General features: G+C 38.9%; 1 protein-coding gene across 7 annotated transcripts in view; it reads left to right on the forward strand.

The window, feature by feature from the left end:
- Positions 1-21,586, forward strand: part of EPB41L3 (erythrocyte membrane protein band 4.1 like 3) — a 208,975-nt gene that overhangs the window by 53,434 nt on the left and 133,955 nt on the right. Inside the window, exon 1 of one of the 7 annotated variants that reach the window (XM_016120920.2) lies at positions 18,561-18,730. The exons of 4 other annotated variants lie outside the window; for them this stretch is intronic. The gene's annotated coding sequence lies outside the window, so the exon portion shown is untranslated. Of the gene's footprint in view, positions 1-18,560; positions 18,787-18,976; positions 19,059-21,586 lie in introns of those variants that run through there. 2 more of the 7 variants (XM_016120917.2, XM_016120921.2) reach the window with 2 other exon arrangements.

Here is a 21,586-nt window from a genome sequence, read left to right on the forward strand (position 1 = left end):
ATAAAAAGTAAAATGTTATTGGAAATCAATCTTTTAATAAGATAGAGCATTTTTTTCATTTGTTCATTTATCTGTGGGTAAATATTATGCATTGCTAAAAAGACACATGGTTCAGCCCTTCTTTCCATCCTTCCTTTTTCTTTCTTGATTTCTTAGATAAGCAGAAGAAAAATTGTTGAAGTACAAATTTAGATGTAAATGGAAGGATTACCACATTAGATCAAATACCCTTCAATTCTTTGACCTCTATTAGCTACTTCATTTATTCTTCAATTTGGTAGAAAGGGAAAAATTAGAATTTACCCGAGCTGTGAAAGGTTTGTCAATTAGTCACTGAAGTAATTCCAATTACTGAAGAAATTTATTTGTCAATTTTTAGATAGTCCCTTTTTTGACCACTAGAGATTTACTATCCTAGGACAATGCACTATATAGATTGGGCATGGGGCTAGTTTGCCTTTTTATTGTCTAGTGGATGAAAGGGAGCTGTAAAATAGGAGGTAAGAAAGAAGCAGCTCAGGTGACAGTCACTTTCCCAGGCAGATCAGTTTTGGGATCTTGAGTTTGGGAATCTGGAGACTGAGTCCCTTAAAACTAGACAACTGCCAACATATTCCTTTGAAAAAAAAGTGTGCTCCCAGAGTATCCATACTCCATTTGGAATATCCTTATTGTAGATAATAAATATTTTACTATGTGGTTGTTTGAGGGAAAATTTCTGATTATGAATTTAGTTGCCTTCCAGATGTTACCATTATTTGGGGGGGAAAAACCTATTAGACAGAATTCTTCCACTAGTCAAGTAACATGTCTAAAGTTTACCCTAGAACACCAGAGGCTAGGAGAACCAACCCCTGCATAGTTGAAAACCCTGTATAACTTTCAACTCCCCAAAAGCTTAACTACTTAATAGCCCACTATTGACTGGAAGCCTTAAAAATGGCACAATTGATTAACACATATTTTGTATGTTATCTGTATTATATTCTGTATTCTTACAATAAAGTAAGCTAAAGAAAATATTAAGAAAGATCATAAGGTTCTTCTGTAAGTTTTTTCAAATTGTAGCAAATCTCTAAAAGATTTTCAAAAATATTTATTGAAAAAAAAAATCCACATATAAGTGGGCATTTGCAGTTCAAACCCTTGTTGTTCAAGGGTCAACTGTATTTTTCCCTCCGAAGCAAAGATCCTTTCTTTTATCTTTGTTCTTGCTACCCTAATGTAATTAGTACGGTGTCACACAGTAAGTGCTCAATAAACGTCTCAACAAAACTGATGTGAAGGGGCAGAGAAGGTATCAAAGAGCTTTGACAGAACCTGAAGCAGTGGTATGCAGACCAGAGCTGTGTTGTCTTCTGTGGCTGAGGTGTGGAGATGATATATCCTTAAGGGCTTCGTGTCCAGTGGCCAGGCATAGACAAGCTGTTCACTGTCACCATTGTCAATCTTGTCTCCATCATCACCATCGCCATGGTTAACACGGAATGAGTTCTTATAATATACCAGGCATGTTACTCCTTTTACATGGCTTATTTCATTTAATCATCATTTCCAGCTCTATGATGTAGGTACCCTGCTTCATCCATTACTGATGAAGAAATTGAGCCTTAGAGAGATTACATAACTTGCCCAAGGTCACATAGCTTGGTCGAATGAGGAATGGGACCAGGTCATATAACTTTTTTTTTTTTTTTATCTAAGCTAGTTATGATCCCTATTTTTATTGTTTAACCTCTGTTCATTCTTTGATATATAACTCAGCCTGGATACAGAGAAGCTAAGCATATTTTACATATTTTAATATTTTAATAAAATATTTTACATATTTTATCTATCTATGTATCTATGTATCATCTATCTACCTATCTACCTACTGACTTATTTACTTACTCATTTTTTATTTTGAAATAATTTTAGACTTAACAGAGGAGTTGTAAAAGTAATAGAGAGTTTTCCAGATATTGCATACCTAGCTAACCCTAATGTTAACAATTTTTGTAAAGACAGTACAATGATAAAAGCTAAGAAATTTATATGGTACATTACTGTTAACTAAACTACAGACTTCTTTCAGATTTCACAATTTTTCCACTAATGTACTTTTTCTAATCCAAGATCCAGTCCAGGATGCCACATTGCCTATCAGTTGACTTATTGTGGTCTCTTTAGTCTCCTCTAATTTCGTCTTTCATGACCTTGACACTCTTAAAGAGTAACTCATGGAGGTAATTTGTAAAATGTTCCTCATCTTGGTTTGTGTCATGTTTCCCTTTGATTAGATTGAGGTTATGCATTTTGGGAGAGAATTCACATCGGTGATGTGCCCTCTTAGTGCATCATGTCAGGGTGCCCATGACGTCTATGTGACTTATTACCGATAAAGTTAACTTTCATCACTTGGTTAAGGTGGTTCTGTGTGTTTCTCTCCTGTAGGATTAACATTTACCCTTTTATCATTAAGAAATATTTAGGGGGGAGATACTTTGAAACTTAAACTTTGACCCACCAATGTTAGCATCACCAGTGGATCATGCCTGCAACAATTATTCCTGTGGTTTTCTAATGATGACTTTTTAAATGTACTTTATTTATCCTGCAATTATTAGTTGGAATTTTGTTTTGTAAGGAAGAGTTGTTCCTTCTCCTTTTATTTATTAATTCAGTCATTTATTTATAGCACTATGGACTCATGGATAGTTATTCTTTGGGTTTCAATTCAATACTATCCTTATTCATTTTTTGCTAAAATTGTTCTAGCCTCGGCCATTAGGAGCTCTTTCAGATTGTTTCCTATGTTTCTTCTATATGCTCTTCCTTTTTTTTTAGAGCACTTCCTTACTTCATGACACTACACAATGCTTAGCTAATAAAGCAGGTTTTAAAAATTAATTACAGCTATGTATTATACTTAAAAATTAAAGTTTCTCATTGGATCTCTCATTCAGTTTATCACTTGCCTGTTAGAAGCTTGACACTCATGAGGAAGAATTTACCTTGTATGGCCAATAAAAATACATAAGAGATAATAGGTTTTTTGTTCTCCCCCTGTCCCCCACACACATACTCCATGTCCCATATAAAGTCTTGGAAGTTACTATGTAAAGTACGGAATGTAACATTCAAGTCACATACCAACGCCTGCCATTGGCATTTAATTTCTTTTCAGTAAATGTGCAAACGTTCCCCTTCCTGATCAATGTACCTGAACAAATGTAGATTTTTGGAATGATGCAGCAGGCATCGTGCAGTGTTCTCTAGATCTTTTAGGATCTACAGGCTTAATTCCCCTATTTAGATGAACTTGTACTTTACCTGAGGCTTTGGCTTTGGCAGTAACCAGTTGTCTCTTCCTACAGAGTGCATTAAGTTTGAAAAAGTTAAAATTAAAAAGTTACTATTATCAGGTAGACTGTGCTGCTAAAATTCTTTAGTCTTTCTGCATGTTTCTTTGAGGGAGCATTTTATTAAAAATTAATTCTAAGGTAGGGATAAGAGTCTTCACTCTGAAAGTTACTGAATCTAGATTTGTGTGGATTGTGGATGTTCTCCACCCATCACTCATCAGACTGTTGCTATGCCATTAATCAAGGGAGCCCATCTAAATTTAGATTTAGCTTTAATCAGCTCTTGTTCTATTTCCATTTTTATAACACCCTTTTCTACAAACACTTTAGATTATATTCAGCATTCCTGTAAGTCAGAGTTGTAGAAAAATCAAACCCAGAATACAGATCTAAGAGGTCTTGTAGAAAAAGGAATGTATTGGAGAAGGCCACTGGATGTACATATATTTTCACATCTAGATGGTATCATAATGTTTGAGCCAAAAATCAAAATAAGATGAAAAGAAAAATCAACAGGCAATATAAAGGTATACTAAATAACATGTTCATGTTTTAGAGTGCATAGAGGTTAAATTTTAAATATGATAACTGAGGTCATAATTGGTGCCATATGAAAAATTTCCTTGGGTCTTACTAGAAAAACTTTCAACTATGTGGTAGATAAAAAATATTTTATTTAGATCACATACAAAGAATCTGAGATAGTAATCAAACTGTAAATAATTTTGTTTAGTCTTAATAGGTTTTTCTAAGGAGGTTAACCAAGTAAATGTTGCATGATTGAGAAGAATTGAAAAAGGTTTCAAATTAAACCAAATAATTGTGAATTTATAAACACATCTATAAGTTCATTTGTAGATTGATTTTTTTGGAACTCAGAAGACATTTTCCCATAAAAAGACTGTTTTAGTGATTGGCTTCCAAAGTAATTGAGCAAAGGCCTATTTCATCCATGATTCATTTGAAGCATGAATAAACTGTAGTATTTCAGTTACACCAAATTTTCATTCCTCACATTGCTGTTCTGAAGCTTTCTTTGCTTTCAGGGTTCTATCTCTGTGGCTGCTGAGTTAACTAAGAGTGCAGGTAGCCTCAATATAACATTCTCTGATAAGACTGGGAGAAGAAACAGGGGTCTGATGGCAGAAACAGGGACTTCCTACAGTTGAGGTGTATACTCCAGGGTACACATAATGTCGTTTCTCTCTCTCTCTCTTTGCCTAAAATGGGTGTTAAAAACTAGGGAATTAAGGAAAATTTTCTTCCCCATTAATTTGTAAACAGGGCTGTTAATAAGTCCAAATTTAATGATTGGAGAACATTCCATTGTAGAAAACATTATCTATTTTATTGATTTACAACTTTAGAATAACTGTGCCTGCCTCAACTTCATAAAAATAAAACTGTAGCCAAGTTTTGAAGATCACGAAGTCCTCTACAGGAAAAAAAAAAAAAAATGTTTATTCATCTTCATAAGAAGTACATGCCAAATTATTCCTTTTTTTTTTAAGGATTATATAGAAATGGTCCTAGAAACTTTTCATTTTAGCAACTATCATTTAATTAATTGCAGACACTGTGTAATGTTGGCAAAGAAAATACTCCTAGAGTTCAAAAGAATCATACATGATATAGTCTAATGCAATTAAAGCACCACAGTCAAAGACTAAGTACACTTGTAGACTGTGAATGTTTGTCCTGTTGTGCCCTCTCTCAGGTAGGACCTTGGAGGAAAAGTAATGTATTTTTACATAAATAATAATAATAGCTAACGTTCAATGTGCTTGCTATGTGTTAAGCACAATTAGGAAAGCTTAACATTTTGTATTCTCAAACAACCCCATGAAAAGAGTGACTTGGTCATCCCTGCTTTGCAGCTAAGACACTGAGGCCTTGAGGGATAACTTACTACAGTCAGAAGATTCCAGAGTGAGGTTAAAACTCAACTCTTAACACCTAGGCTGTGTAGCTTTCATATAATTAAATATGATACACGATTACTTTATATACTACTTACTTAAACTCTCCACATAAGCATAATGATATCTGGATATGAAGGCGTTATCTGTTACCCATTTCCAGTTTGTAATAGGATTATTTCTGCTTCCCATTTGGAAAGGTCTCATCATGCTTCCCCTAGGCATTGGAGATTTCTGTACATTTGTAAAGCTCTGTTCCAGTGCTTTAGGCCCAAGTTTCCATTAATCCCGCATATTTGTTGGAATGCTCTGTTTTTGCATTAATTAAAAGAAGCTTGCCCATTTTATGATACAAAATTAAAAAAAATTATCAGAGTGCATTCTTTCAGAGGAATGCTGTCTTCTTGTAGAGGAGATATTCAAGTAAATTTCTCTTTGTAGGTAAGTGCAGTTCTACCATTTACTTGGTTGTGACCTTGGGCCACTACCTAATCTCTCATCTGTAAGATGGGTGTAATAAACTTTACTGGTTTTCTAAATCTTATGTGATAGAGTGTGTATAAAGTACTTAATAGAGTGCCTGGCAGATAGTAAGCACTCAATAAATGATAGTGAGTAGAGATGATTTTGTTGCTCAAAATCTTTTTGGAACTACTTTTTGAACTTCCTTCTAGACTAGTACTTTAAACTATTCTAAGAATTCAGTTAAATGTGTTTATAGTTATAACTCAGGGTTCTGACCCCAGCTGACCCCTTTATTCATTAGCCTGGTGCTAAATTATTTTGTCTCCTTAAAAAACAAACAAACAAATAAAACTATCTATCTTCAATATGAGTATTTGTAATTTGTGAAGTGATTTCCAAATAAGGAGGCGTGTGCTCTTGAGAGAATGTTTCAAATAAGTGCCTTAAAAATGCTTTTAGCAATGGCTGCAAGGCTGGTGGTGGGGCGGGGGGGCGGGGGAGCATATTAGGACTGGCACACATGCTAATATAGTATAAATTCTTATGTACTTATTTTAAAATATGAGGCCTGTTTACTTCCTAGCAGATGTGATTTCCTGCACTTAACCCCCTTTCCATCAGGCAATGTAACCAAGTCAGCAGTCCCAGCAGATTAGCGAGTAAGAGCTCCCAGCTGCTTTTTCCCAGCTCCTCTGTGAAGTGGATTTATAAGTACAATACACCTCCCAAGGGTTGAGAGCCATCCTCCTCCACTTCATGAAGTGGTCTGTTTCTCCAAGAGCACCCCTGCTCATCTTCAGCATCGTGGAGTCCACTGAGGTGAGACAGAGAAGGGAGGCCTCCACGACCTCCGGGCTGCACCGGCTGAGAGAGAGAGGCCAAGTGGTATTATTGTCAGCTGCTGTCATAAGTGCAACACACCATTATATGACACTTAGAACTCACTAAGTGCTTTTTACATCAATTATTTCATTTAATCCTCTCAGTGGTCCTTGAAGCAAGTTTAGTCACTCAGTTTAGAAATGAGAAAGCAGATAAAATGCAATGAAGCAACATGGGCCAATCCAAGGCTAAGGGTGCTGGGCATGGAGCTGGAGAGCCAAAGACAGAGACTCATTGTCTGCCAGGCTTTCCCTCCATCCATCCCTGAACACCAAACAAATGTCTCTTATTTTTCTGCCTTTTAATTTCTCTATCAGGAATAATCACTGACATCCCGAGAGCAAATGTGAATCAGTAGTGAAGTTCAGAGGCTGATGTTTTGGACTGAGGAATAGTTGCATCACTCTCCCTCCTTTGGTGGCAGCATTTCAAGTGCCAAATGTTCTTTCTCCAGCCCAAGTGCTAGGAAAAATGGCAAGTTTTTGTTTCTCCTCAGTCCCTGTTTGCAAATGATATGGACAAATATTTGAGTGCCCACTGTGACCCTTACTTAAGTGTCCAAGATTCAAAATGCCTTGGTGATTTTGGTTCTATGCATTTGCTTTTTCTTTTGTATCCAGCAAAAGTAGCAAGCACCTCACTACCAACTGTGCAGGCAAACACATAACCATTATGGATTGTACCATTTGCAATAATGACAGTCCACTGATGTTTATTTATCATAAATGTTCACTGAGTGTCTCCTACATGTCAGGTGGTATGCTAGTTGGGGAGACAGAGAGCAGAAACAACCCTAGTCTTCCACTGGGACTTGTATCTAGTGAAGGGAGAGATAGTGCTTCATGAAATAATCGCACACACAACATATAGTGGCAACGATGGCAATGCTGGAAAGTGGAAGGACCGATGCAGCCAGAGCCCTTAAGGAAAGTATCTGACCTAAGTTAGCTAACTTGAAATAAAGGAACAGAAAGGTGGCCAGTCTGACCAAAGTGGAGGAATGTAGCATGTTTCAAAAGCCCAGTGAGAACTCAGGGCATTGAGACTGCCTTAGAAGGTGTGGTCCACACCATAGGAATATTCCAAGCAGAAGGCCACAGCATTACCCTTATGCTTCTGAGAGCTTACTTATGTCAGGGGAACTAGATTAGAGGCCTGAGAAGAGACTATTATGGGATAAAGAGTGGGAAAGGGAGATGGGGACAGAACCAGGAAATTAAGGTAAAATGCAAAGGACTAGGTAACAGATCTAATAAAGAGGTTGGAGGAGAGAATGGTAGCAAGAAGACACCAGAGTTTCTAACTTGCATGATTAGAAATTGGTAGTGTTGTTCACTAAGCAATCTAGGACCTAGTACCAGATTTTTTAGGGTTCTCCCATCCTTGGGTTAATGTGCCTTGCTACTCATAATGGAAAATACAAACATGAATAAGAGATACCTGCTACCCTCACAGAGCTTGCAATCTAATGGGAGTGAAGGCTGTGGTTAAGATATTCTATCTTCTAAAATTTGTTTAAAGTGTGGCTGTTGCATAAAGTCAGCAATGGGAATCCACATAGACATTGCTTTCAGAGGATAACTGGGATGTGGAAAGTCTTTGAGCTTGAGTGGTAGAGCAAAGGAAGAAGCTGAGGATTAGAAGACATTTTTGGCAGATGAAGGAATGACCTTGTGACCTTTGAAAAGGCACTGTGACTCACTGAATAAAACCTTAATGCAGACCAAATGGAAAAACACAGTATATGCTTCAAGCTTGAAATAACAGGATTTAAAAGTCATCTTTCGTGGGCATGCCAAGTGCAATCAAAAGAAGTGAGCTATTTAATGGGAGTAAGTGGGATGAGAGCGATTTGTGAAAACAGAGGGTAGATTGCGACTTCTTTTCTCCAACAGCCTCTTAAAAGTATTCATTGTCTGGTCATTGCTAAATCTTTATAAGTGTCACCATGGCAACCATTGATACGAAAAATAATATTAGCCTGGACACTTCTGCATCATTTGACCTGAAATTTTCCACTGCAGTGGGCATTTACATTGTTTGTGCAGATGACTAAAGTGGGTCCTGCCTGGATCCTGTCATATTTTCTTTTGTCCTGAGAAGAAAAGTGCTCATTAAATCCACCCTTAAGTTAAGAAATGACCCAGTGGCTTTTGAAATGGGGTGGTTCTTTCCTTTCATCTCTGAGGATGTGCTGGGAGATGCACCCGACTGGTGTCATCTGTGTTGGTTCACAGGTGAGGGTGGGGAACTTCTAGGGTAGTTGGTTGGGAGATTTTGTTCAAATCAGTTCCACCAGTAGACCTGGAGGAGGTATATTGCATATAACTATGCACACTTTTTATCACATATCCACTGTTCTTTTTTACAGTTTCTTCCTTCAGAATCTCTTTCTTTGGGTGTCTAATCCCAACTCTGAGCAATATAACTCTTCAATTCTGTACTTTACATAACTCTAGTTGCTCTCCTCCCCAGTCTCCTGTATCACAGTCTGTAGTGTTTTCTTCATTCTCTCATTTGACAAACACTTATTGAATGTCTTCCCTATGCCAGACACTGTTCCAGGTGGCTGGGACACCCAGCCAATAGGAGCTCAGAACCCCTACCTTTGTGTGACTTAAATCGAGAATGGTGGGAGACAGAGCACAAACATAATAAATAAGGAAATGGTGGGTATACTGGGTGATTAAAAAAAAAGTAGTGTAGGATAAGAGGGCAGGAGTGCTGAGTAGCTTGGTCACAGTTTTTAATAAGGTTATCAGGGTAGGCCTCTGAGAAGGGGACGTGTGGACAGACTTGAAGGAGGTGAGGGTATTAGCATATCAGAAAGAGAGGCTGAAGGTAGTGTGTGCCTGGCTTGTTTGAAGATCTGCAAGGAAGCTAGAGTGATTGAGGCAGGGAGTGTGGCTGTAGCCAGGGTCAGAATGGTGAATAGGGTTGGATGGGGACAAGGGGATGATGCAGGTCCAAAGACTTTTGAAAGTTTTGAACGTGAGATGCATGATCTGGATCATAATCTCTTTTGTTTGGGGAAGGACTGTAAAGTTCCGAGGGTGGCAAAAGAGAGAAAAGTAATGAGGCTGTTGCAGGAACCCAGGTGAGGGATGGTGATGGCTTGCACCAGAGTGCTAGCAGTGGGTGTGGTAAAGAGTTGTCAGATTCTGAATATATTTTGAAGATAGAGAGAACCACTAGGATTTGCCAATAGATTAGAACAGGGGTTCCTTACCCCCAGACCACAGACCAGTAGCGGTTCGTGGAAATGGGCTGCACAACAGGAAGTGAGTGGCAGGCGAGCAAGGGAAGCTTCATTTGTACCTGCAGCCACTCCCCAGCACTAAATCACCACCTCAGCTCCACCTCAGATCATCAGGCATTAGATCCTCATAGGAGCACTTCTCCCTGGTGCCAAAAAGTTTGGGGACCACTGGATTAGAGGATTTTCCTTTGAATTTTTTCTCAAATACTAGTAGTAGAATACTTTTCTTAGTAAAATAGATACATATTTACACATGGATTCTATTTTTAGTATAGCTTTTTAAATTTAATATTATCTTCTGTAGAGGAAGTTCCAACTGAACATATGGAATTCTGTAAGAACAACTTAGCATTGTGATTAAGAGCACAGTTTCCAAAATAAAATTGCCTGGTTCACCATTTCACAAATGTGATCAGGGACGAGTTATTCAGCTGCCTAGTGGCCTCAGTTTTATTATCTGTAAAATGTGAACCATAAGAATTCCTGCCTCATAGAGCTATGAAGAATAAAGAAGCTCTTAAAACAGTGTGTGGCACATAGCAGGTGTTGAAGAAAAGTTAATAATTATTATAATTTTATTAGCATTTGCCTTAAAATCTTTTAGTAGTTTCTTAGACTACAAACAACCTGAGTATTATTTCTATATTAGTCTCGAATCTTAGACTTTTCAGAGGACCTATTCTGCTCTCTAACATGTCTATAGTAGTAGAAATAGTCATTCCTTAACTCAGTGTTCTTCTGAATTCAGTTAATAACATGTTTTGTCATTGTAGTACATTATTGTACTAAAAACTATTTTTGAAAGTCAAAAACCACTTTAGCATTGGCGATTTCATGAGAATTAACCAAATATATGCATGTGAGTGTATAAATATATATTTGACCATATAGTCAGAGGCCTTATGGATGTAGCTGGGGAGTCAGACCACTCAGGTCTGTATCCTGCTCTACTGGTCATACTCATGTAACCTTGAACACATTATTGAAACTGTTTTTGCCTCTTTTACCCCTTCTGTAAAAGGGGTATCACAGAGTTTATCTCACAAGGTTCTTATAATGGTAAAATGAAGTATTCTCAAGGAGTAGCTCATAAAACAGTTCCTTACACAATGTAAATGCTCAATAAATTTGGGCTCTTTGTAAACATAGCTAGGCACCATGGTGTAGAATCCCAATGTCTGAATACACTTGGGGGAAAATTATTAGCTTCAGTTCATAAAATATTAAGATGATATTTATTTAGGCATTACTCCTTATCATACCCTTCTAACTATATGCAGGAACCTTCTATTATTCATCACCTAAGATAACTGTGAGTGCTCAAGTGTATTTTCTCTACATCACCCAGGAACTTGGAATAAAATCACAAATGATACTTCTTTCTCTGGGGTGTTTGAAGAGTTGTTGAAATTCTAGTCATGATATTTGGTGTGTTATGAGTTCTTTATGCCTGTTGTTAAATATGCCAGCATTTATTGACACATTACAATGAAATGGGCAGCCAAATACAGTAATAGGTTTCCCCTAAAGAGTGTGAATATCAACAAATCTGATGGCAGGCACTGCCAAGGAAACTAAACATGTGTTCAAAAAACAACTCGCTTCATAAAGCATAATGGGTACATGTATATTTAATCTAGTGGCTTCTATCATGTACTCCAGGTAATTGTTTAAAGGTATAAGTAGGTAGTTGCTATTAATATTTTTTTATGGCATCCTTCTTTTGAGGAATTTTTAACATTCAATTTAATTTTGTGCTGTAGTCTTTTTTTACTTCTGTTTCTCAACTCTGTCTACACATAAAAATCACTTAGGGAATGTTAAAAAATACTGATGCTTATATTTAAAAGTATAATGGTTATGATGTAATTGGTTTGGTGTAGATCTCAAGCATCAGCATTTAAGTTATTTTTTAAATTAAAAATTTTAATGAAATATCGCAAATGTACACAAAGTAGAGAGAATCATAATAAGCCCAGATGTATCTATCATTCAACCATAATAATTAACTTCAGTTGCTATTTTTAAAAAGTGCTCCCAAGTGATTCTACTAATATGCAGCCATGGTAAGAACCACTACTCTAGTCTTATAAAACAAAAAATGGAAGGAGTATTTAAGTGGATATTGATATCAAGAGAAGCTAAAATTTTCTCAAGAACACAAATTTTAAAACACCTCTATTACTCTGTCCATCAAACCATAATGGCATTCACAAACATGTATGTAATGTGGTAAGTGTATGTCTGCTTGATTTTGATAAACAGTGGAATAATTTCGGAATGGGCATTGGAACACTTGAGGAAAATTTAGAAAAAGGCTCAGAGGTATAACAGTTTCCAATTTAGAATCTTTATACCTTGACTCAAACAACATCATGCCCATCCACCTAAGGCAACCCAGTCACAGCTGGCCCAGAGATAAAAGAAAGGTTTGATGAGCAAGGGTAGGACAAGTAGGTTAGAGTTGATGGATCAGGGAAGACATGTGGGAGGGAGAAAGATAATGGAAATTGTCTTCAGACTTATGGAGAAAAAGTACTGCACCAAAGACAGATTAATCTCAACTTTTGTAGGCTATTCAATAACATAGATGATAGATTAGGGAGAGGGAGGAGAGAGAGAGAGAGAGAGAGAGAGAGAGAGAGAGAGAGAGAGAGAGAGAGAGAGAGAGAGAGAGAGATGGATATCTTAATGAAGTCAACAGTTGAAGTGTGAAGAATTGTGGGCAAACTTTGGTTCCTGGGTGGAAAACACATGGAAAACTATTTGATCTCAGAATTGTACATTTATTAGTTAATACCTTGTCCAAGTGCCCACCTGATAGAGGAATCTCTTCTGGTGCATTGACAGATGTCACCTGCTATCCATTTCCTTGAACTCTGTAGCAGGAGAGCCCACTGCTCATAAGACAGCCTGGTTCCATATTAGAATGTCAGTCTTCATTTTTTGAGCTGAAATCTCATTCCCAAACACCCCTCTAATTAAATAAAATATTCCTGATGCCCTCCGTGTCAGTTTTTTTTACTTAAATATATATATTTTTACTTATATAAATATATTTATAATTTATATATATAATGTAATGAGATTTAAGTCAATCATTCTATAGGTCTCATCAACTATAAAACCAAAATAACCTTACAAAGTGATATGAAAAATAAAAGCTTATATAGTTTACAACATATTAATAGGATTAAGGATATTATTTTTCTGAAGCAAAATTCCTCATATTGTGCTTAAGGGTAAAATTTAATTTGGTTCACTAGTTTTCACTCATTAGCTCGGAGGATGCTAGTTAGCATATGTATATTATACCAAATGGTATTAATAATTTAAAGTTTCTATTTGCTGGCTTTAAGATAGTCAAATATCAAACTTATCCAAAACTGCCAGCTATTAGTTCTCCATTTCCCATTTTAATGAGACATCTTTGGCAACTTTGTAAAGATGTTTTGTGCACTTAGAAATTAAGGTCAGAGTTATAGTGTTTTTGCAGTCTTCAAGAAATGGGTATCTAATCCAATTGTTGTTGAAATTGGGTACAGAACAATCTTTCATTGTTATTTATTACTATACTCACTGCTAATGAACTGCTCTTGCAAATTGATCCATACAACAACAGAATCTAAGCAATAACTCTTGCAAAATGTGTGCTGTCTTATCTTAGTGTTGGCTCCCTTTAGTTCATCTCACTCATATGGCTGAATAAGACTGTCCTCCCACTTTTCTCTATTGCAACTTCCATTAGACATCTGGCTGAATAATATACCAACTTTGACATCGATGTGATTATTGCTGTACACTGGTCACCTAGATCAATGGTGCTCAAAATTGAGTGTGATGTCGAATCACTTGAGGAGCTTGTTTAAAGTGCCTGCGCTGTGAACCCCACCCCAGAGCCTCTGATTTGTTATTCTGGGGCTAGATCCAAGAATCTACATTATTAACAAACTCTCCAAGTGATTCTAATATAAATGGTATGAAAACCTTTATTGCTTTCCAAGGTTATTGTTGACACTGAAAGATAAAACGTAAACTCTTAACAAACGACCTGGATTGAGAAACTCTGGTATCCTTTTCAGATTTGTATCATTTGCAGATAAACCCACCTTGGATGTTCTGAAAAATTTCTGATAAACATCTTGAACAGAAAAGAGTCAGTAGCAGAGGTTTTCTTTAAAATGGCTTTGACCTTTTAGACACCGGGTTTATTTCGAGGGACACATATATTCTAAATGGCATCTTCATTGATTTCCAGAACGATCTGGAAGCTATGAAGATTGGAATCCCATTTTCAAATTGTACCCACACTGTGAAAGTATGTATGTACAGTTTGGCAATTGAAAATGAAAAAGTGCTGGAAAACGGGAATCAAATTAAGCAGCAAAAAAGATGACATTTCTTGGTATAGTTATAGCTGTACATTTCTTAGTTTATAAAGTTAACTATGGCAAGTTTGCCTAAAGAGGGGAATATAAACCTGGAGATAGAGTCAATGAGTTAATAAACCAGACATCCAAATGTGTCTTATCGCCCATTTTTTTTCTTCCTCAGTTAACTCTTGTTGATTGCTGTTAGAATGAAATATAATAGCTGGTTAGGAATATTTATAATTTCACAGGAAGCTGAGAGGCTTGCTGGCATTAATTTTATATCTTTTGGTGTGAAAGCAATTCAAATGTTAAATGTCTTGACATAGCCCACTACTGATCGTCTGTTTGGGTTATCGATGTGGTCTCAGGTAGTTAATAGCTTGGGAGTTGAATTTAATAGTATAACAGATTAGCAACTTCCATTGTTTATATTTGCCATTATATATGAAATGAGCAAATATAAAATATTCTTAATGGATTTCAATTTTTACTTAATGGGAGAATTATTGAGCACTTAAACTTTACAAAGAACTGAGGATCAGAATAAATCTTAAATTTTTGTTAGAAATTAATCCATTTAAAAGTGCTGAGATTTATTTCTAAAATTTACTAGTAATGGAGAAAACAAAAAAATATTATTAAGGGCATATTTTAATACAATGAAACTTAATGTATATTGGCCCTGCCTTTATGACTAATATTTTTATGAGAGTACAGAGAGAAAGGAGGCAAATAATGGAATTTTGATGACTAGGAATGATTTAAAATGTGTTAGCATGTCTAAACTTGCTCCCTCTATATGTACATATTTTTGTACATTTTGTGCTGCATTTGTACTTATTGTTTTTTAAATTTTATTTTGCATCTGTGCTCTGTATATATACGGACGCCTGAAATGATGTATAGGAACCAGAATAAAGAGAGCATCTGGAAGCCTTAATGAGCTATAAATTTGACACTATTCTTAGAAACTAGAAACTTAAACAAATTTTTATTTCAGAAGAATTAGCTGTTTGTTTTTGAATTATGCATTCATCCCTGTATTTCTCTTATTTATGGTGCCCAATAACGCTGTACTGATTTCAGAGATTTGATATACAGTTCAGGTACCCGACATTATACTCAGCATATAATAGGCTTCAACTAGTTACTGTGTGTTAACATTTTACTAAGGCAGCTTATTTTGAAAAACAGATAAATGGTTGAAGAATACAGGAATATTTTGAAATATCACAATGCTTTAGGTAACGGTAACCTGAGAGATTGTCAAAGAGGCCAAATGAGTGTCACATGCCTTAGCCGAGTAGTGTTTGTATGGTTTGGTCAAGTTTCAATATTCTTACAATCCTTGTGGTTTGAGGGCAAAGTTCTTATGGGCTCACTGGACAGATTCTCCCTCATTTATTTCTGGGATCTTGTCAATGAGGTTGACAGTATGGCTGTAATACAACCTGCAAATTCTGCCCTTGCCTTGGCTATCAGGTTGGAGTTATTGCTCTTCAGGTAGCAGAGTACTAGTTGAGTACTGATGATTCAGTGTGCTGTTGACACTTGTGGTTCCATGGAGGTTCATCTGGAATCCTATCTCTACAGTTTAGGATGAAGCTACACACATATCTTACCTTAAGTTAGCTGTGCTCCTTTTTTTGTACCATGGCTAGAATTCTGGATGTCTTCTTGGTCTTTAGAGATGTATATTATACACAGTAGAGCAATTCAGGAAATTCAGAAAACCCATAAATTTAAGGTGAGCATTGTAGGGTAAACCTTAGTATGGTGGTAGAGACCAGTACAGGTATCCTGAGACTAGGCTGGAGTCACGGAATCTTTCCCCATGTTTTATGGATTATTTTAGTATTTTCCATGTGGACATATAAACTAGAAATCTGACTGAGTAGCAGAGTTATGCCAAATCTGCAGTAACTTGACCAAATCTACTGTTGCCTGGACTCAAGAACTACTTTCCTGTAATTACCGGAAAAGTATCATAAGGGGTTATACACTGAGGAGAACAAAGAATTCTCTGAGGTATAGTGGCTTTATTTTTGGGAGGGAGCGGGTTGCAGGGAGAAGTTAGTCTTTTATGAAAGACAGCAAATCCAACTATAATGGTATCATCACCTTCTACTTTATTTTGTTATTCTTTTTTCCCTATGGAAAAGCTCATTTTATTTCTCAATGACAGTCAAAAATGTTTTTCATTGTTGCTTTCACTCAGCAGGTATTAAGAATGAGATAATGTCTTTTTGCTTTATTTTTGAAGCATAAAGAATTTTGGAAATAATCCTTCATTTTATGCAAAAAAAAAAAATGGAACCCTTAAAGTGACAACTTAGTGGGTGCATTATTCAATGTCCATTCATTCATATAACAAAAATGTTCAGTACTTAGCTTGCAGTGTATCCAGTGAGGCACTGTGGGGAGACAGAGATGACTAAGAGGGCTCCCACATGATATTAACGAGGTAGAAGGAAGAGAGGGTATCAAGAGATGCAAGGAAGTTATGACAGCTACTTACTGCTCGTGAGTTGTTTGGCATTTCTTTTCCTCCGCAGCTGTGCTCAGAAAAAAACAAAAAGAATAGCAGAGATTCTTGGTCAAGGCCAAAGGGTTTCACAGTAATTGCTTTCAATTTCCAGATTTCCTAGTAAACTATGAAGCAGTATGGTTTTTACTTCAAAGTTTGAATTCATGGAACACTAGGATAATTAGCTAGGTACTTCTAACTTTTAAAACTATATTTAGTATTCACACATTTTCTCCCAAAAAACAGACATTCATACACAGTTCCTGATTTTCTCTAACACAAGAAAGATTGATTCATGAATCAGGGAGAAAACAGTTTGCTTTCAATTTAAAAAAAAAAAAAAACAGGAAAAATACAGCAATGAATGAAAATATGAAACCATCTGTGTCTCCAATGATAATGCCAACTTAGTGTTTGTTGTAAATAATATAATTTGTTCGAGGCCACCTTTAAAGGAGCGTGCTTTAGTATGTGCACAAAAAAGGGAAATAAACATTCTTTATTCATAGATCTTATATGTAACACATACAGCTATGTAAATACAAATGTAATATGTGTATATATGGCTTTTACACTCATGTGGCCCTGATAGGAAATTATTAAGACAAGTGACCCCAAATATATCATTCGGTATCTGAACTATCCCCTTTATTTGTCACTTCAAAGACAGTTCAGGCCCTTGTTACCTCTGGTACTTGGAACAATGTCACAGTCACTTCCTATCAGCTCCTGGTATTTGTCTGTTCATTCTAGTCTTTGCTGTGTCAACAGATTATTTTTCCTATAACATGATGTAAGTCACATTTTCTTGCTCATAATTTCCCAAAGATGCACATCTTCTACAGACTACAAGTCCATAAACTCCATAGCAACAGGGTAACCATAATCTTCCAACCTTCTCTCCCACGCAACAAGAAAAATGTCCCCTCCCTTTTCTGTTGTTTTCCCTGTCCTAGGAACGGAGGCTAAGTGTCAGGGACAGACCAGGCTCACTAACCTCTGCCACAGGCATTTATTCTGCATCGCATCTTTGGCACCCAACAGTAAATGCAATATTTTCCTGAGTCCTTTTTCCCTCCCTAAATTAGTCGGTGAGCTCCTGGAAGGGTGACCAGAAGTACATGGAGAGGACCTTAAACATTTAAATAAATATGTTTTGGTTACTCCATTAGAACTTAGATATTGTGAAACGACCAGGAATACTTTGTCACCTACAAATCAGATCTAAGCACCCTCTTCTCCATTTGAGTGTTGAGCTTTATCGATAATGACTTCCTGTTAGCTTGGGAAGCTTAGGAGACCACCTGTAACTGTGAACATTTACAGTGGGGACCGGGAGAGTGGGAAGTAGAGAACTGCCAAAAACCGCTTCCCTCACCTTTAATTCAGGTCTTCTTTATTAACATAGTATTTCTTGAGCGCCTACCCTGTGCGAATACCACCAATTTGAATTTTTCTTTCTAGAAGAAGAAAAAAATTACTGTACTCCGTAAGCCAATAAATAACCCACCTGAAGGTCCGGAACACTTCCCCCATCCCCCATAGGGGGTGTCTGGGAGCAGTGAGGAAGAGATAGAGGGCCCGGGCAGTAATCTAAGTGGACATCCAAAGGCTAACGCTGTTGGCAACTGTCTCCAGGCGTGTCCCCAGCCTGACCTACGCCAGGATGGAGAAGGCTGTTACCACGTAACTGTCCTCAACTACGGAGGTGGCCGCCTCCCCCGCAGCCGGGAAGCGGAGTCAGGACGAGGTTGGCGTTCTCTGCGTCGTCTCTGGGAGTGTGCCCCCGCCGCAGCTCCGCGGAGCCTCCGAGCCTCCTGCAGGGGGGCGGGGAGCCGCGGCAAGCAGCCCGCGTCTGCAGCTTCCTCCCCACGCCCGCGCCTCCTGCGCACAGCGCCGAGGACGCGCGCCGAGCCCGTCCACACGCCCCCGCGCGCCCGGCTCTCTGCCCAGCGGAGGTAACTTTTCTGCCTGCGGGAGCCGGGGGACCCGAAGGGGGTCTTCCTTTTGCGAGGTGCGGAAGACGACCCGGAGGCCGGGGGCAAGGCGCGCGGGGCTGCGCCGCTGATGCGTGGCTTCCGCGCCGCACGGCCGCCCAAATCGCCAGAACCCAGATCCCGCCGGGCCCGATCGGGACCCCGGCCGCGCGCGGGGACGCCAGCCGGGACGAGCCGGTGCGCCGAGCCCCTCGCCCAGGGACCTGCCCTCTCCGGGCGCCGCAGCGCCGCAGCATCGGCTGGGCCAGCGCGCGGAGCCTGAGAACCGGCCTCTGGCCTTGGGGACGGGGTGAGGGGTCTTCCTCGGAGCCCTCGCCGAAAAGGGCGACTTGGTCTCCGTGTCTTTTCTCGGTCAATTAGCCTAAATCCCCCGTTCGGGTCGCCATGTTTTAAGTTACCCCTTGGGGTGGGGACGAGGGCCAGCGGGCTGCGCAGGGAGGGCGGAGGACAGGGTGGGGGAGCGACACTGCGGCGCCTCGCGGAGCGGGTGGCGGGCCTGCGACAGGGGCCCTGCGCGCGTGGCTGCGGGCTCGTCCCGGGTGCGCCGCGCGGGGTAAGGTGCGCTCGGCACAAAGCATCCCCCTCGGGAGCGGGCCAGCAGCTTTTATGTAACTTGTCTCCTTCCCCGAACTGGGGCAGCGTCCCCAGACGGCGGCGAAGGCTGCAGCCGGGCCGCCGGGGGAGGAGGGAGCGTCCTAAAGAGGCTGCTCCTGGCTCTGGCACCTGCGGGCCCCCCCTCGCCCCTGCCTTTTCTCTCCTTGCACCCCTGAGTCAGGAGGCCGAGGCTGGCCTGCCGTGGCCGAGGGGCCGGGAGCAGCGCGGCTCACCTGGCGCCCGCGGGGCTGCGAGCGACTTGGGGAGATGTCTGCGAGAGTGGCTCTGCGGCGGGTGGGGGCGGGGAGGCCGGGGCTTCGGGCCACTGGAGTCGAGGTCTCAGCCAGTTCCTTGCGGGGGTTTCCCGGCTCTTGCAGCGGGGGCTCGCCTTCTCGGATTTCCCCTCTAATCTTCGCCCTACTTTCTTCCCCTCCCCTTTTCTCCTCTCCCTTCCACTCCCCGCCAAGTTCATGGCTTCTGCAATGCGGTGGGTGTGGTTACCTAGTAAATTGTAACTGTGGTCCTTTGCAGTGGGAGCGTTTTTTCCTTTTCGGTTTTTATATTTACGGATCCAAAGTTTTCTAGGATTTTCTCCTGCAGTTGCAGCTCCGAGTTTAAAGTTGGGAAAAGATTGTTGCAGAACAAATAGAATGATAAAGGAAACATGTGGTATTAATTACTCCTGGAGGCTGGGCTGAGAAATCCTGAGAGGGCCAGGCAGTAATGCTAATGCAGCACTTCCATTACGTGTTTAAGTTGGTGTTTCAGCTTTTTCACATTAGTCTTGCGGAGTTGCTTTTGCAGATATCCTGCCTGTCCTTTTTTTTAGGCTTTTCAAGGCAACCAGGTGTGTTGGAGTTTCCCTTGCTGGCATTAACTTCTCTAATAGGGTCATCACACCAAGTGCTAAAAACTTTTTTTTTTGAATTTTCACTGATTTTTAAAGTCTCAAGGAAACTAAAAAGACAAAATTCCACTTATATCTGGGACCCCTGGATGTAGCATGAATTACAGCAAATTAAGCAGAAAAATCCTATTAAGAAAAGGGAGCACATCAAGCTTGAGTGAACTCTGGGGAATGGAAGGTGATTTATATCTTGGCTCAGACAAGGTTTCTAAAAAAATGCATGTTAATTTTGATATCGAACTTTAAAAACTTTAGTTGAACTAACAGTTATTGTGAGAGGAAGTAAATTCTAAATTGAGAAGGGAGACTTTCATGTCTTAATTTCAGAAGGCATTGATAAAAATAAAATAACAATACTAAATACTGCCTCGTTTGCATTATGATTTTCTGATAGTTTAGTAAAGCGAAATATCAGATGCACAAGTTACTGCATAAAGTATATCTAGTAATACACTTTAGGCAAATGATTTTTTGCAAACAGAACATGTTCTGTGAATGATTTATTAGTAACAGAAAGAGTAGCCACTTTGTAAACCCTTTTTAGCTGAAGATTTGAGAAGATACAGGTCGACTGTCAGTGTTTCAGTGAAATGTTTACATTTAATTTTTAAGTCATTTTTTCTATATAAAGACAATTTAGGTTAAAAGCAGATTTTGTCAATTCTTTTGTCAATTTGTCAATACAGTGCTTGGACTTTGGCCAGTTTTAAATTGTGTTGAAATAAGAGATCAGGGATGTGTTTACTTTATCAGATGCTATTTTATATGTACGTTAGTTTTTAAAAGTGGGTTGTTCAAATGCATTAAGGAGCCACCCAGGTAGAAAGAGGAAGCCCTCCATGTACTGAGAGATGTGACATTGTCATTATTTTGAGAATCCTTCAGCATTTACTATAGGTTGGATTAAGTTTGGCGGGAACACACCGTCCAAGGGATTGTCTTACATGTTGTAAAATACATATTCATCTTTTAGGTTAGTGCTTTAAAAATAGTCTTAAAATTCACAAATTATAATTTATATCCACCAATAAAACATAACTCCAAGAGTGGGCTGAAAATAAATATGTTTCTTTTTTGTGACTGTTTGACTTTAATGCAGAGCCTATTGAATACTCTACTACCCCGGTCATCTTTAGTTCCCATAGTCTCTTCCAAGTGCCTAACCACAATTTTCCTCTGAATGCCAGCTTTATTATGGAATGTAGAATTACTATGGAAAACTAGGAGTCAATTTACTTTTATCATCACTTCATTTCGAGAGATCTTTAATGGTGCAGTTGCTGCATCTATTTCTTTCAAAAGGCTAGCTTGCTGCT

Source organism: Rousettus aegyptiacus, unplaced genomic scaffold (genome assembly GCF_014176215.1).
Source record: "Rousettus aegyptiacus isolate mRouAeg1 unplaced genomic scaffold, mRouAeg1.p scaffold_m13_p_12, whole genome shotgun sequence".
Taxonomy (NCBI): domain Eukaryota; kingdom Metazoa; phylum Chordata; class Mammalia; order Chiroptera; family Pteropodidae; genus Rousettus; species Rousettus aegyptiacus.